Here is a 14,518-nt window from a genome sequence, read left to right on the forward strand (position 1 = left end):
CTAATATGTGATTCGTGACAAGTAAAATTTTACTGATAATTGAATTGTGGATTTCGATACATTTGTAGGAAATTTGAAAATGCAAAAATATATAAAACATTCAAATTATAAGACTTGTTATAATAATTAACGAGAAGAGCAAATTTCTGCCTAAGTTCTATTCCTTCAATTATATTTATAAAAATGTGGATTTGCATAAATATTCGCAGTCTTCTAATAATATGAGTTCAGTCATTAATAATATCAAAAGGGCCAAAGTCCTTGATACTTGTGAACAGTAGTATATGTATATTACTGTACATACTTAGCTAGATCTCGTCGGAATTAGTTACGAGTTCGACGCGAACCACAAGGTATCCCAACGACATTACAATTTTTTTCTCGCGTACCATCGCTAGAGTGCTCAGTGCTCATTAAGGAGAAGTTGGCGAGGAGAGAGGGCTGCTCGTAATTAGTGGCACTAACGAGGGACGCGCTTCTTGCGGTGCGTGTACGTGCGTAACACCGGTGTATGCATCAACGATCCCCGATTTTTCTACTTTTTCTCCGCTTCGCTTTCTTTTTCGATCATCTTTTTGGACCGTTGCTTGTGAGTGATGATGATGTTGTAAGGATTCTGCGAGTGTAATGGGAGTTTGGATATAAGGGTGTGAGTTAGTTTACCCGTAGGGTATTTTCTCTTTAGATACTAAAACATAATATTAGAATTTTCTTCTAGAAAATATTTTAATATATCTGTACTGTATGTATTTCCCGTAGATACGAGAATGTAACGTTCTAATTTTCAAGCTATCGTAATTCATGAGAGAAAATAATTTACAATACTGTAATGTACGTTCGAAAATAGTAAATCATCGAAGATGTTGGGATATTGCGATAGAATATTATTGGTACTCAATATACACGTGAGACGCATTCGAACTTTCATATTGCAATTCCAAAAATTTCCTTCGAGCGAAAGGATTCCCAAAATTCGGCAGCGGTTGGCAAGAAGAGATCTTGACGCAACCTCGGCTTTCAGAAAACGGTTTGCTTATGCAATAACGTCCTGCCTTCGGTGTTGGACGCGAGAGAAAATAGCGGAGGTGCGGGTCCCGTGAAGAATTAAGACCCGAAGCCAAATTCGATGCAGCTTCGATCAGGCTACGTCGCTTCGAGAAGAGGGTCCCCGGCTCCTCGTCCACCTGTTCCTTTTTTCCCCCCCATCTCTCGAGTGCTATCTCTTTTAAAGGGCCCAGCTTATACGAACGCTTCTAGTCCAACCGGTCCACGGACACACAGCGATGCCACCGTGTTCACAGCGTGGCCGAAAAACACCGTGTGTAAGCACGACGAAGATACCATTCGCTAGTGGAAGGAAGAAAAGACGAGCTTGGAGAATTATTTATGGTGGCTGATAGAGACGCGGCTTCGAGGCAACGTTGTCTAAGAGGCAACAGACCCACGCACTGGCATTCCTGCCTCCATCCAACCTGGCTGTCCTTCTTCCTCACCTTCCCTTGTTCTGCTTCCTCTCTCTTTCTTCTACCCGTCTTCGTTGTCTTCTTCGTCTTCGTCTTCTTCTTTTCTTGCCAGCCGACTTTATCCTGCTCGACTCGCTGCTCGTCATTCTCCACCTTCTTGGACACGTTCGTCCGACATGGTCCTCCATGGTGATGGGTAACGAGCCGATGGGGAGAGCTGCAGAAGATTTTCTGAAATCGATGGAACCCGGATAAAACGCGGTTGACAACATTTCCGACAACGTGCCTCCTGGTTGTAGCGTGTGTTCTTTATAGGCTGAGAATGGCTAAATTGAGTCAGGTGTTGCCTGTTTTATGACGTGCCTGATCGATAACCGATCGAATTTCCATTTCGAAGTGTATCGATGTTTTTAAAGTAGTATAGTTTGATTCCATTTGACTAATTGCGCGACAAGTACATTTCTTCGGAGTTTAAAGTTTCCAAAGTTTCTGTTTCGAGGGAGTGAATATACCATGCACTTGTACCTAATTTATCATAAGATAAAATATGGTTACAGATGGTCGTTATGAGACGTAGTATGGTTGTATTAAATATAATAGCTGAATGCGATGGATTTTAGGTCACGTTTGGTATTCGACAACTGCTACAAGTTTTATACGCAATAAAGAGATTGACGATAGAATTAAATGCAAAAGAATGTGGATAGTCTCTATGGAAATAAAATGTATTTTTATCGAGTAATCCATAGAAGTCATTAATTTACAATGCGTTATCGGTGACCTGCATTTCGATCGATTTAACAAAATGTCCCCAGACCGAAACTTGGTTTAGTTTTTGTCCGCGTTAATTGCCAGACACCTCTCGTGTTTTCCCGGGCTTAATGACCAGCTGAACACCTTCCACGTTCGTTGCTTTCCGTATGGGTACTCACATACGAATTCTTCACGACCAAGCTGTAAAACCAGCCAGGGTTGCTCCCCGAGTCCTCTCACCTGCTCCCGAAAATGTGAACGTGAAAAAAGTTTGGAACTTGGTTAATTGTCGAAGGAACATTAGTCCAGGCCGAGGGTAGACTTTTATGGTCCGAGGACACCGTTGGTGGTTTCTTCCATGGATTATCTTTGTATGTATTGGTCAACCCTTCGAATTCGACTTTCTACGGTACTCTCATTCTTTTTTTATGTTATCTTCGCACGGCGCAGTGCGAAACACCTGCTGCAGTAGGTTTTATATATGAAGACTATACGAGCAAAACGCGATGACAAGTCACACTTTTCGGTTTTACAATTCAATTTTACGTGATTAAAAATTGTTCGGATCAAATATGTAATTTCGTTGACATCCTGAATACATGGAGAATTATTATTTTTTATTATTTTTATCATTATGGTTCTTAGAAAATGTCATGCATTTATATAACAGGTCCCCCCTGTTGTATCTTTGTACTAAAGTATTTATCTTCTAGCAATTAACATAAAAATTAGGAAATCATAATTATCATTCTTATATCATATTCACCGACTCAATCTATAATTCAGTAAAAAAAACTCATATTTATAATTAAGACACAAGGAAAAGACATTCAGACCACTTTTTTTTCTCAGAACAGAATTTGAATTATGTATGAATGACTTTCGATTATACCTAGAACCATCTTGAAATATGTCTTTAAGCTGTCTTGGAATGAATTTCGAATCTCCTTTGATCGTCCTTGAAGTCACCTTTTATTCGCCTGGATTTAACCTTTGATCAACCTCCGATTGACCTTGAAACGAGCTTCGCTTAACCTTGAAAATTACCTTGCATTTACCTCCAATTGACCTTCGATCAACTTCCAAACTACCTTCGAAATGATCCTGGAATTACCTTCGATTAACTCTCAAATGACTTTCATCTACCTTCATCTTTATATTCTATGTCTGCACCCTCCACGGTACTATTTCGCTTCTAATTGCTATCATTACCGTACGACGATTCGTTATTCGATTTTTATGCATCCTTATGCATAACGTTCCTCTATAATCGAAGGAAAGAATGAAATACGATTATTAGCAGATGTAATCGTCGCAGAATCATCGACATAAATCTCAGCTTCTGCCATTCTAATGACGAAACAAAAGCAACGATCGAGCGTCGTGTCCCATGTCGCGTCGCGGTTTTTGCGCGAGCGCGCGAGCGCGATGAGGTGATAATCTTCTTCGCGTGGAAGAAGAGGCCGGAACGCGCGCGAGATTCGATGGCGTTTTTGCGTGCGACTTAGTTGGACGGGAACATCTGCCGGTTCGTATCATAAAGCGACCGGGATTGCCGGGCGTTTCGTAATTACAGAGGAAATGGAAGGGTCTAAATTGTAAATTACGAGTGTACTCTAAAGGGAGGAGGGTTTTAGACGCGTGAAAAAGGAACGGCTTGATCTTAGACGCGGGAACACATATTTTATCCCCGTAATAACACACCAACGGCAAAGTTGACGAACGGAAATTGCGATCGGCTGCGATGAATAATGCGGCACCGTTCCATCGTTTTCGAGGCCAGGCCAAGGGATTTTAAATGTCTTTATTTTTCAAGAACGAACTCTCCGTGTCCCAGGGAAATGTATAAGATAAGTAATGTTCTCGTTCTGTGTATTCTCTAACGTATTTCGTCGTCATTCCGTCTTTACGATGTTTTTCCTTTTTAGGTTGGAAATTCTTCTCTTTTTTCAAGTAGGATTTATTTAGCTTAATTTCTTCGGTTTAATTTCTGGAAGCATTCGTGTGTGGCCCAAGTCACATTCGATATTTTATTTAAACTAGTTTATATTTTCGCATTCAACGAAACTCCTTTATGCTAATACGTTTTGACTAATATTTGAATGACCGAATATTTTGTGGAACCATTTTTTGAGAAGATGCAAAAATATTTCTTCTCGTGTTTCTGTAGAAAAGATACCATATACTAAAATTTAAGATGGATCTTAATGGGTAGAAATATATTTATCATTTAGCCGTATCTGTGACTAATACGAGAATCTGAATAATAATGGTCTTCAAAAATAAAAATTTAAACGACATTTGTAATTGTAGTTGAAGATTCATCTCGAATGCAATTCTTTGCAAAGAAGTACGACCATGATGTATCAAGAGTATGACCCGATATCACAAAACAATGAATCAATTATTAAAAGACCGCGAAAGTTTGAATACAAAAGAAACGAGAATGATTATGTTAATTTGAATCATTTGACATTTGAACGTTGATACTTGAAGAGTTCGTAATTTACGTCGAGTTTTATCTCGTCCGAATGGCGTTTCATGTAAATGAGCCGTGTTTGACAAAACTCTTCGGCAGTGAAACTTGAAGCAGCATGTTAATAAACTCCTTATCATAAGATTCATTGTATCAATCTTGTCCTAACCTTATTTCCCAAAATTTTCCTAACTACACATACTTAACTGAAACGTACAACAACCCATTCAGCATTCAGCACAATGCTCGTCAAACGAGCACCACGATCATCCACCCTTTCAGCATCTTCGCTGACCATCCATTACCCAAACGAGATGGACAATTTTCACGCGTCAATCACTCAGCCACCAATACCATAATTCAAGCTAATTCGTCAATTAACCTCTCGCATGCTCGCTTAACGAACGTACTTCATCCGGCTAATGAACGATTAAATTCCACTAGCTCACCAAAGCGATCGGTAGAAGGTTGGGCGCGATTAAATCGCCGGAGAAACCTCGACAGAAAGAAAGAAAGAAAGAGAGAGAGAGAGAGAGAGAGGATCGTGTGCCCATCACTGGCGGTGGTGCTGGTGGTTAGAATCCATGGGGGCCTCACGGTGCCCCGTGGTAACGTGGGTAACTTAATATTCCGGGTAATAAATAAGAGAATGCGGCTCTGTCCGCCCCACAAAAAACCCCCCGCGGGCCAAAGAGCAAGACGCCTACGCTTCTCGTAGTACCCACAATCCGGTCCGCGGCCCTTCTACCTCACCTCGTCGTTTCTGGGTCCACAAGCACACGGTCCTCCCCACTCTGAACCATTCAGTCGCGCGGTACGAAAAGTTTGTGGGCCTGTCTTAACCTCCCGTGGCCCTCACGCTCAACACCCGAACGTTATCCGGCCAAGGCATCGCGTAATTAAGTTATTACGCTCGCGGGGAACTCGTCCTACTGCTCGTGTGTTCAAATCTCTCCCCTTGAAGAGGAGAGGGGGAGTAGCGACTCTTTGACGTATGAATTTTGAGATATCGGCTCATAGACGCATGTGGACGGTGTGGAGCAAGCGATGTTTGCAGAAGGCAAGTTGGCACTTTGTGGCGGAGGTTCGTTTGATGGAGATAATTGGATGAAGAGATTGGAGTAGAGACGAAGGTAATGGTTGGTTATAGTAAAAGGATGGTTAATCAGAGGAAGAGCGTTTCTATATATCGTATCGTTGTTTCAACGATGTTCCTACGGTAAATCATTTGCGAATCGCCCTTTTTACTTGCAATCTTCGACTTGGTCTAACGAAGCGGATTGGGTGGAAAAATGAAAAATTCGGGGTTAGAATAGAATTAGAGAGAGAGAGAGAGAGAGAGAGAGAGAGATTTGGTGAGAATGGAAGATGATAGTAAATTCTTGGTGAAGGTATTAGATTCGAGTTTGGCACCGTTTTGAAGTGAATATATCTGTTAGTGTTTGCTAAGAGCATCGAACTCTTGGTGATAGAGTCAGATTGACGGTACTTGTCAAATTTTTGAACATGTAACGGATTCTCCAAACTGTGTAAATGAACTTTATAGAGGAAAGGAAGGTAAGGTTGATGGTAAAGAAATCACTTGATTCTCCTTCGATTACCAAAAATTGAAATTGAAATAAATCGCTTAAGTGTCGTGCATCGAACATAGATCGTAAACGTTCCTAACGTCATAAACAACGTCAGGGAAGATTCTGTGAACGAGTATACACCGGCTTCAGAATGTTGTACTCTTCCTTGGGTTCTACAGTCGATCTTCGTCCCTTGCTTCGTAGATTGCGGCCCGTAGGCCACGGCGTGTGTGCCCCTCGCTGATCTTGCTCTCTCTCTCCTTGCGTTTCTTCTTCGCTTCTCTCGATGCTACCCGGACAATCAGCACGGCGGAGACTAAAGGGGGAAGCTGTATCGTGCAGCAAGGATCTAAATTGATTTTAGATCCCGAGGACCGATTGGGCCGCGGCAAGAGTAGCCCCGCGTTAATTAAGAGTGTCCGTGCTGCCGTCTCAATAAACCTACGGATCCTTGAATTACGGAATTATGACGGGAGCCGATGATGGTAGCCCCTATCGCGGATCTTTGCTCGCGGTGCTTCCGTATTACGGAACGGCCCTGGCCGCCAGGCTTATTACCGGTTTCCCAAACACCAGCCTCCACATCGAACCATCTTTTTTCAAGTCATTACATCAACCTGATCGAGATCGATAAATCTACTCCGTGATAACAATTTTTACACTTAAGGGATTGGAGATCGGTGAAAAAGCTCGTAAATTTTATATATATATTTTATCCTCGAAAGACACGGAGCTGAAGAAAATATTTACAAAGATTCTTATTCGCGAAAATGTGGCCGACCATAGAAAATATTCGCCAAGAATTTTTACTCTCCCAGAGATGAACGATCAGAGAGAAAATTCGCACGAATTATTATCCGAAACACGAAGAGTCAAGGCAAGGACTTTTATTTCAAGAAACTAGCGCATCGAAGGAGGAATTTTTAAAAGATCTTACTCCAGAAAACTTCGCTACTTAGTCGTACGTCGCGCGATACACTTCTCTATACTGCTCTCCGAAAGTCCAAACATAGAAAAGGAAAGTTGTATTTTTTGCAGTGTTCCAGAGAAACGGGGGAGTAGAGAACCAGGTGTATATATATATATATACATATACGCTCTACTCGCACTAAGGTCGAAATACAAAGCAAAAAGAGGCGGAGGCTGGCACAGCGAGGGGACCAGGGTTCGCAGCCTGTTTCGGTCGTTCATAAATCCTCCACCTTGGATCCAACCTGCCTCCATCCCCCTTCCCACCCTCCCCCTCCCCTTAGCCGGGTTCCCCTTGGCCCTGTTGCACGCACACGCGCACGCAGACAGGCAGAAATTTAGTCGCGCGCGCACACCGATCTCTTCTCCTTACGTTCTTATCCAATTTCTTATCCCTCTCCTGGCTCCTCCACCCACCCTTCCCCGTTTCACGACCGCGCCATTATGCTTCTCGTCCCTTCATTTGTTTCCCGGTTTCTCCCTGTCGGAGCACCCTTTTTCTCCGAGCCACACAGAATAAGAGGGGTGGGGAGGGGGGGAGACACAAGGGGGAAGCAGGTCACCCACGCAGATTTAATATGGAATCGCGTAAACACGCGGTTTCCCGCAAACGAATGGCTGGGAACAAAGACTGGGATTGGTCGTTTGTGGGCTGGATGAAAGGGGAATTGTATATGGTGTAACGTTTTGCTGGCTGAATGTTTTCAATGGTGTCATCGCTCAGTGACGAGTTAATTCTATATTGGATTATACAGTTTTTGGGTATATCGAGATGTTGGAAGAGGATGAGAGATTAGCGTGTACAGTTCCTCTTGTAACTATTAAGGCAACTATCGAGACTTTTGAAGTTTCAAAGATTTTTATCGTTGTTTCTATAATGACAAAACAATCGTGTATTAGGTTATTTCATTTTTTGATTGGAGCGATTTAATACTTAATTGTTTATTGTATTTTTTATATCAGTCGTGACGTACATATTTATAACCCTTAAAAAATTATTTCGCTAAAAATTCAATTGACATCGTTGTTCGAATCTCTTCGTAACCTCACAACCCCAAAATTCAACAAATCCGCAGAAGAAATCTTCCCTCTAATTATTCCCTAACCTGCGAATATTGTACCTTCCTAATCTCACATTCCCTTCATCAGAATGCACGTACAGTTCTGTGCATTCCGCATTGCGAGGAAGACGAGGAAGCACGGCGTCAGCATGGATCCTGTGCGTCAGGATGCGAGTTAATCGGAGAAGTGGTCGAGAGGGAGAGTGATCTAGAGTGGCCCTAAAGCGTGCGACTGATGCGCGCACTTGCATGGCATGCCGCGGGAATTGTAAATAGTGTAGGCATCGGAGGACCGTGCAGAACATGGAACGAACCACAGCGAAACGAAACAAACCTATGGAGGCGAAGGAGGAACGATATAGGAGACCAAAAGACGAAGGCGAAAGAAAAGATGAAGAAAGAGATGGACGACAAAGAAGAAGAAGAAGAAGCGGGACAGGACAGAGCCAGGCCGGCGGCGCTGGGCTGCGCGTGTATCCGCCCACGTAATCTTGATTGTCGACACACCTCCACCTCCACCACCTTCTACCACGAAATGCACCCACACACGTGTACACATTCCCTGCGTGTATGATATCCTCTCTTTACACAAACGAACGAGCCTGTGGGCACCTATGCGCTGTCCGGCTGCAACCTGTGCGCGATCGTACACACCAGGGGCGGATCAACCCTGGACGCGCGCGTTTTGCCTCGCTTGCTCGCTGTAAAGTATCCTCTCTAATTGAATGCGCTCGATGGCGCGTCGTGTAATTTAGTCGGGTCTTTATGATGCCCCTTTCCGCGGCGCGTACGGGGGTGGAGCCCCCAAGGGGTCGAGCTTGAGACGTTTGGGAAACGAGCCAGCTCCGAGACCGTCTCTTTGGTTCCTTAACCGTACTATTGGCGATTCTGATGGGAAACGAGTGGAGTCGAGGCACTCGGTTTTTAGGAATTCCAATTTTTGCAGGGTAGGAAATTTTAGGTTGATGCACGATATTGAAGAGATTGGGAGTTTATGGTGTTTTATGATACGTGTGAATTATGTGTTATCTTTGGACATAGGGGCCATTGTTTTTTTTTCTTTTTAAGTCCTTGTGACGTTAGGTGGAACTGGTTCGATATCCTCTTTAATCTTATTATACCTACATCATGCGTATTCTTCTACGCTATAACTTATAATATCAGAGAACTGTTTACGTCACTGGTTGAAGGAAAAGATTAAAAGAAATATAATGGTAATTGCACGTGTTACAATATGTCAATACAGAAATATCACAATCGTTATTGGCTGTGAAAAACAGTTCTATACAACACCCTCCTATCTTTCATAGTCACCTCTGTTCGTTTTCCTTCGTTAATTAGTCCCCTTATTCATCTTCAAGCTGCAGAACGTCGTCCACCAATCTTCGAATCCTTCAACCACCTTCCTCGTTCTCCGTTAAAAAACCGTTCGCTCCCATAGTTTGCTCTCCTCATTCTTCCATCGTTAATTGGTCTCATAGTTAATTCGCCGTCAGGTTCGCTGAAAAGCAACGACGCGTCAACTTCGATATAATGATCGGTCGTGTGTTACTATCGAGTCCCTCTGTTGTGCTCGTTCGTAAAATACGACGAAGCGTGTGGAACGGCTCGTGGTAACTAGATATTACTCACCTTTCAACGTGATCGTTCGTTACTTGCTCGATCGGCCAGGTTTCAGGTATTAGTCTGACTATTCGAAGGCGTCCATTCATGCACCGCGAAACGATCAACCGCGTACGAATACGAAGATCGTGTGGCGCAAGCTAATCGCGCTAATTAGTCGCTGTTCCACGCTGATCCGTTGAATAAATCAACCGGCTTTACGAGCGGCCAGACGGTTCGGTTGACCGTTCAACGAGGGAAAAATGGCCGATCACGATGCAGGAGCGTTCGATTCGCTTGCTTTCTGGAATTTAAACGACCCAAAAGGACTCTGTATTGGATTCGATACTGCTGCCTTTAAAAAATGTTACGAAACATATTACATTTATTTGTGACGTGTACACATGGTTTCTCGAGAATTGCTGGAATTTCTTGACAGCTATATTATAAGTTACTGGTAGAGGAAAGAGGTTGAGAACATTTATAAGAACATGGTAAATTGAATTACATTACAGACATTTACTTTTCGCACTATCGAGTTCGATACGAACGGCTGTTAGTAGGAAGTTGAAGTCGTTCTTTTGCAATTCGATTTACGGCAGTTGCACCTTTTGATTGGTATCACTTAAATTGCTTTAATTATCATTAATATATTGTAATCTGTTCTGCATATACAATTTTCTCAGGCAAATAAGAAATAATTACTTGCATTAATAAATTTGTTTCTGAAAACGTTACTGTTATTCCATGTTCTAATAGTACCAAAATAATCTTCTTCACAATCTATTCAACCTATTCGTCAACCAATTCTAGTACCACTTAAAAAAATATTTGAACGCTTCCTTATTTTAGACAAAATAAAATTTCTTAAAACATGTAACGATATCACTTACATCCTTCCACCCACTCTGTGCGATACTTCATAAACTCGTTCCACGAAACGATCCCTCCTTCGATCATCCATCAGCACTGCACAATCACCAATTCAGCTCAACTCAGAAGCAACAAAAGATACACGCTAATACTTTCAGTCGTTTCACTCTCAAATACAATGTCTCTTGCTTATTTTCAGCAAAACAGAGTTTCTGACAATGTATAAGAATATGTCACTTGCACCCACTTAACGCAGTACTTCAACGAGTCAATTCGCCAAAACAATTAACCTTCTCGAACCACCCACCTCCGTTATACAAACTAAGCAACAACCATCAGTCCAGCCCAAAAGAAGCAGCGCAAACACACCGACAATTCCTGCCATTTCGATTCACCGTGCGGGTCGCGTTTCGCGTCTCCAAGAACTGGTCCAATGATACGCCAACGTTATCCGGCTATCATCTCGTGCCTCCTCCCTCTCCGTACGACTCACGGGATAAATTCATGAGCGCGATGTCCTCGCGAGCGGCCTCGAGGAGCCGGCCATGTAAATGTAAAGAGGGGCTTCTCGCGAGAGGAGCGAGCGCGAAGCGAACGAGCCGAGCGCAGCATTTTATTAGCGCGACCACGACGGGGGTAGGTGGATCGAGAGGAGGCGAGGGAGGAAGAAGAGGAAGAAGGAGGACGATGGCGAAGAGACGAAGGAAGAGATCGAATGAGTTGGAGGCGCAGGAGAACGGGGGAATGTTGTAAGCTCGCACTCGCGTCGACCTTGCTTCGCGCGAGCACACGCCGCGCTATTACGACGCTGTTCGCGCTCGCGACGCCCGGCCACGCTGCTTCGTGGGATCCTCGAGGAAATTAACGACGACGCGTCGATCCCCCACCCCCGTAGCCCTGGTCGCTCCTCGCTGTTCCGTTCCTCCAGCACACGCGATCCTCATGCCTTCGAACTCGTTTCGAGAGATCCTTCTTTCAGTCGGTTCTTCGCTAGTGTATGTTCTGCTGTACTCACGTATCGGTGAGAGTGTGTCCCGAGGTGCTTCTGATTGATTTCGCGGTGTTATGTTAGTGAAACGTTGGTTTCGGAGGGTGGCGGGGTGGCTGAAATAGGACGAGTTGCGGGGACGAGGGGCAGAAATTGTTTAACTCTCGGACGGCGGAACTTGAAGTATTCTGACTTATGTAGATATCCGTTATATTGGAAGTTACATTTTTCTGTCATTATTTATCAAATTTACGATGAATTTTATTTGTTACATAAATTTAGTCATCGCTACAGCTTGGATCTTTACGCGTTTATGGGAAATGCGCAGGATATATGTAATACAGAAAAATATATAGAATATGCAAGGTACTAAAGAGTGAAACGAATCTCTGCCTAAGTTGCCTTTCTTTAGTCGATCTAGCGAAAATATAAATCGAAATATGAAAGCTTTCCTCGACACGCGTTCTATATATGTTTTAGCAATGGTTGTTTAAAAACACAGATAGGATACGTTTGATACGTTTTCGTAGATACTAGATGTGTCTCCGAGGAGAAAGTTGAGTTACGCTGCTGAGATGTCTATACCAAATGTGCATGACATTGTGCAACGCACAATGGCTGCATTTTATTCGCGATATTGCCAGTGACCCGAGAGGTTAGGCAACTACGTGTACGTATAAACACGGAGCGATCACGAATTCACAACGAATTCACTTCAATGAATTCACGTTGACGAAAAATTGACGATACTTGTCTGGGAATAAGAAATTCGTGAGGCTCTCAGAAGAACTTAATCCGACGTTGGCGGGTATATAGAGTGCGATGGCAGTCGGGATCGAGGGCAGGGTGACGGGTTTGCCCGGGGTCTCTCTCTCGGTCTGCCAAAAGGAAGAGACGACCGGTAATTTCGCCCGGTCGGAATGAAGCGTGGCGTCCGGGCAAAAAGAGGGCCTGGTCGTTTTATGCCTTGCTCGCACCGTGTTGTACATTAGGCTGTAGGTGTGCGTACACACCGGTGGGGATAGAAAAACGAGCGGGTCCGATGGGGCCCGCGGAGGTGACGCGGAGAAAGAGAACCCAGCGAGAACCAGCCGAGAAGGTAATTGTACGAGGCAATCACGGCCACGTTACAGCGTTCTGCCTAAAAAGCGTGACAAAACGTAGCGGCTTCTTCAATTTGGAGAGAAATAGCAGAGCGAGGGGAGGAAGGGCATAACTAAAATCTTCATCGTTTCCGACCACGAGGGCGAAACTTTCGACGAGGCGAAACGTCTCGGGCAAAAAGCGATTCGATTCGAACGATCGCGTATCGAGCAACGGGGTGAATGGGATTAATGAAACGAGTGTTTTTCTCCTGGATCGCTATTTTTTTCTTTCTGCTTCTTCGAGACGTTGTATCATCTTTTGTTGCGTTCGTTGAAGGGGAATTACGTGAGCGATTTGGAAATCGATTTCTTGTATGCACAGGGGTGATTGAAAGAGTTTTTTGTTTTTGGAATTTGACATGGTTTCTGCTTGAGTGGACATTCGGCTTTTGTTTGGACGTGGGTGAAAGTCTCGTGGGACGATGAGTTTAGTGGAAGTCCGTTTATTTGGACTTATTGAGCAAATGGTTTGTTCGCTATGAGTTTATTGATTATTCCTACTATTCTGTAATTTCGCAGGATTTTTACAGTAGTTTCGCTTGAACATTACGAAATAATTCGTCCAATGTCATATGCGGTGTATATGATCATTGCAAATTCATACAATCTTATTTTTTCAAACTAGATATAGATTACATTAATATTTCATGTACACCTTTTATCTTGTCTTTAAAATGCTCTTAATTGGTCCTCTTCTCATATAAGACCTTACACTTCATACAAACACTTTCACGACTGACAGTAACATAGCCAAATTACCAAACGCACATGTCTGATTACTATCAAAAATCTCGCTTAGCACTTATATCACTTACCTCGTTGCTTCTTCAGTTCCCTCGCTACAAAGCGATCTCGATATCTAATAACCATCGATGCAACTCTGTCCAGCTGAAAAAGAAAAAGGAAGATGAAAAAGCCAACCACGAGAAGCGTGACCATGGTGAGAAACGTTGGTCCACAGCCACCCGTCGAGTTCGGCATTAGCTTCATTACCGAAAGGTCAGCCGCGACACTTTCTGACCTTCCTTTTCGAAGCTCCTTCGGAGATAACGAGCGACTCGGCAAGAGGAGGCCATCGAGAGTCATCGATGGCCCCGAGAAACTCAAGCAAGAGAGAGAAAGTTAGAGTAAAGCAGAGAGAAGCGGAGAGTCGGTTCCTCTGTGCCGGTAAACGACCTTCGGTTCTCCTCTGGTTCCAACTTCTCTGTCCGAGCGTCAATAGAGTCATTAGTCACGGCCCTCGGTGTACCCACGATATTCGTTCCTCCTCTACCTGGGGCCTGTCCCTCCTTCGACCCCTCTTTTCCTCTCCATCTTCTTTCGCCGCTGCCACGAAGAGAGAACTTGCACGCCGCGCCGCTCTGTCTCGTCCCTTTTTCATCTCCACGGATCGTTACTTCCCACACGGCACGGAATGTCTCTCGACGATGTGTCCTGGCTATTCTTCGGCAACGTCTTAACGCGTTGCGCAAATATTGAGTCAATTCCGGAGATCGGATAGGGTGTGATTGTTGCCGATGAGAGGCGAGAGGAGGTGGAGAGTTTGTGATTTATCGTGGGATCACGAAATGGGATTGTGTGATCTAACAACTAGGCTTTTTGTGTATTTGCTTGGGT

General features: G+C 43.7%; 1 protein-coding gene and 1 long non-coding RNA gene across 4 annotated transcripts in view; one reads left to right on the forward strand and one right to left on the reverse strand.

The window, feature by feature from the left end:
- Window positions 1–14,518, forward strand: part of LOC100649327 (transcriptional activator cubitus interruptus) — a 146,187-nt gene that overhangs the window by 94,036 nt on the left and 37,633 nt on the right. The gene's annotated exons all lie outside the window — the stretch shown is intronic.
- On the reverse strand, window positions 8,999–11,380 carry LOC125385039. 2 transcript variants are annotated; one of them, XR_007223976.1, is made up of 3 exons: window positions 10,279–11,380; window positions 9,926–10,199; window positions 8,999–9,794 (listed from the first exon to the last, which is right to left on the reverse strand). It is a non-coding gene; the product is annotated as an uncharacterized LOC125385039 (long non-coding RNA). The 2 variants fall into 2 exon arrangements; XR_007223975.1 differs by having other exon boundaries at window positions 10,789–11,376.

This window comes from Bombus terrestris, chromosome 4, assembly GCF_910591885.1.
Source record: "Bombus terrestris chromosome 4, iyBomTerr1.2, whole genome shotgun sequence".
Taxonomy (NCBI): Eukaryota; Metazoa; Arthropoda; class Insecta; order Hymenoptera; family Apidae; genus Bombus; species Bombus terrestris.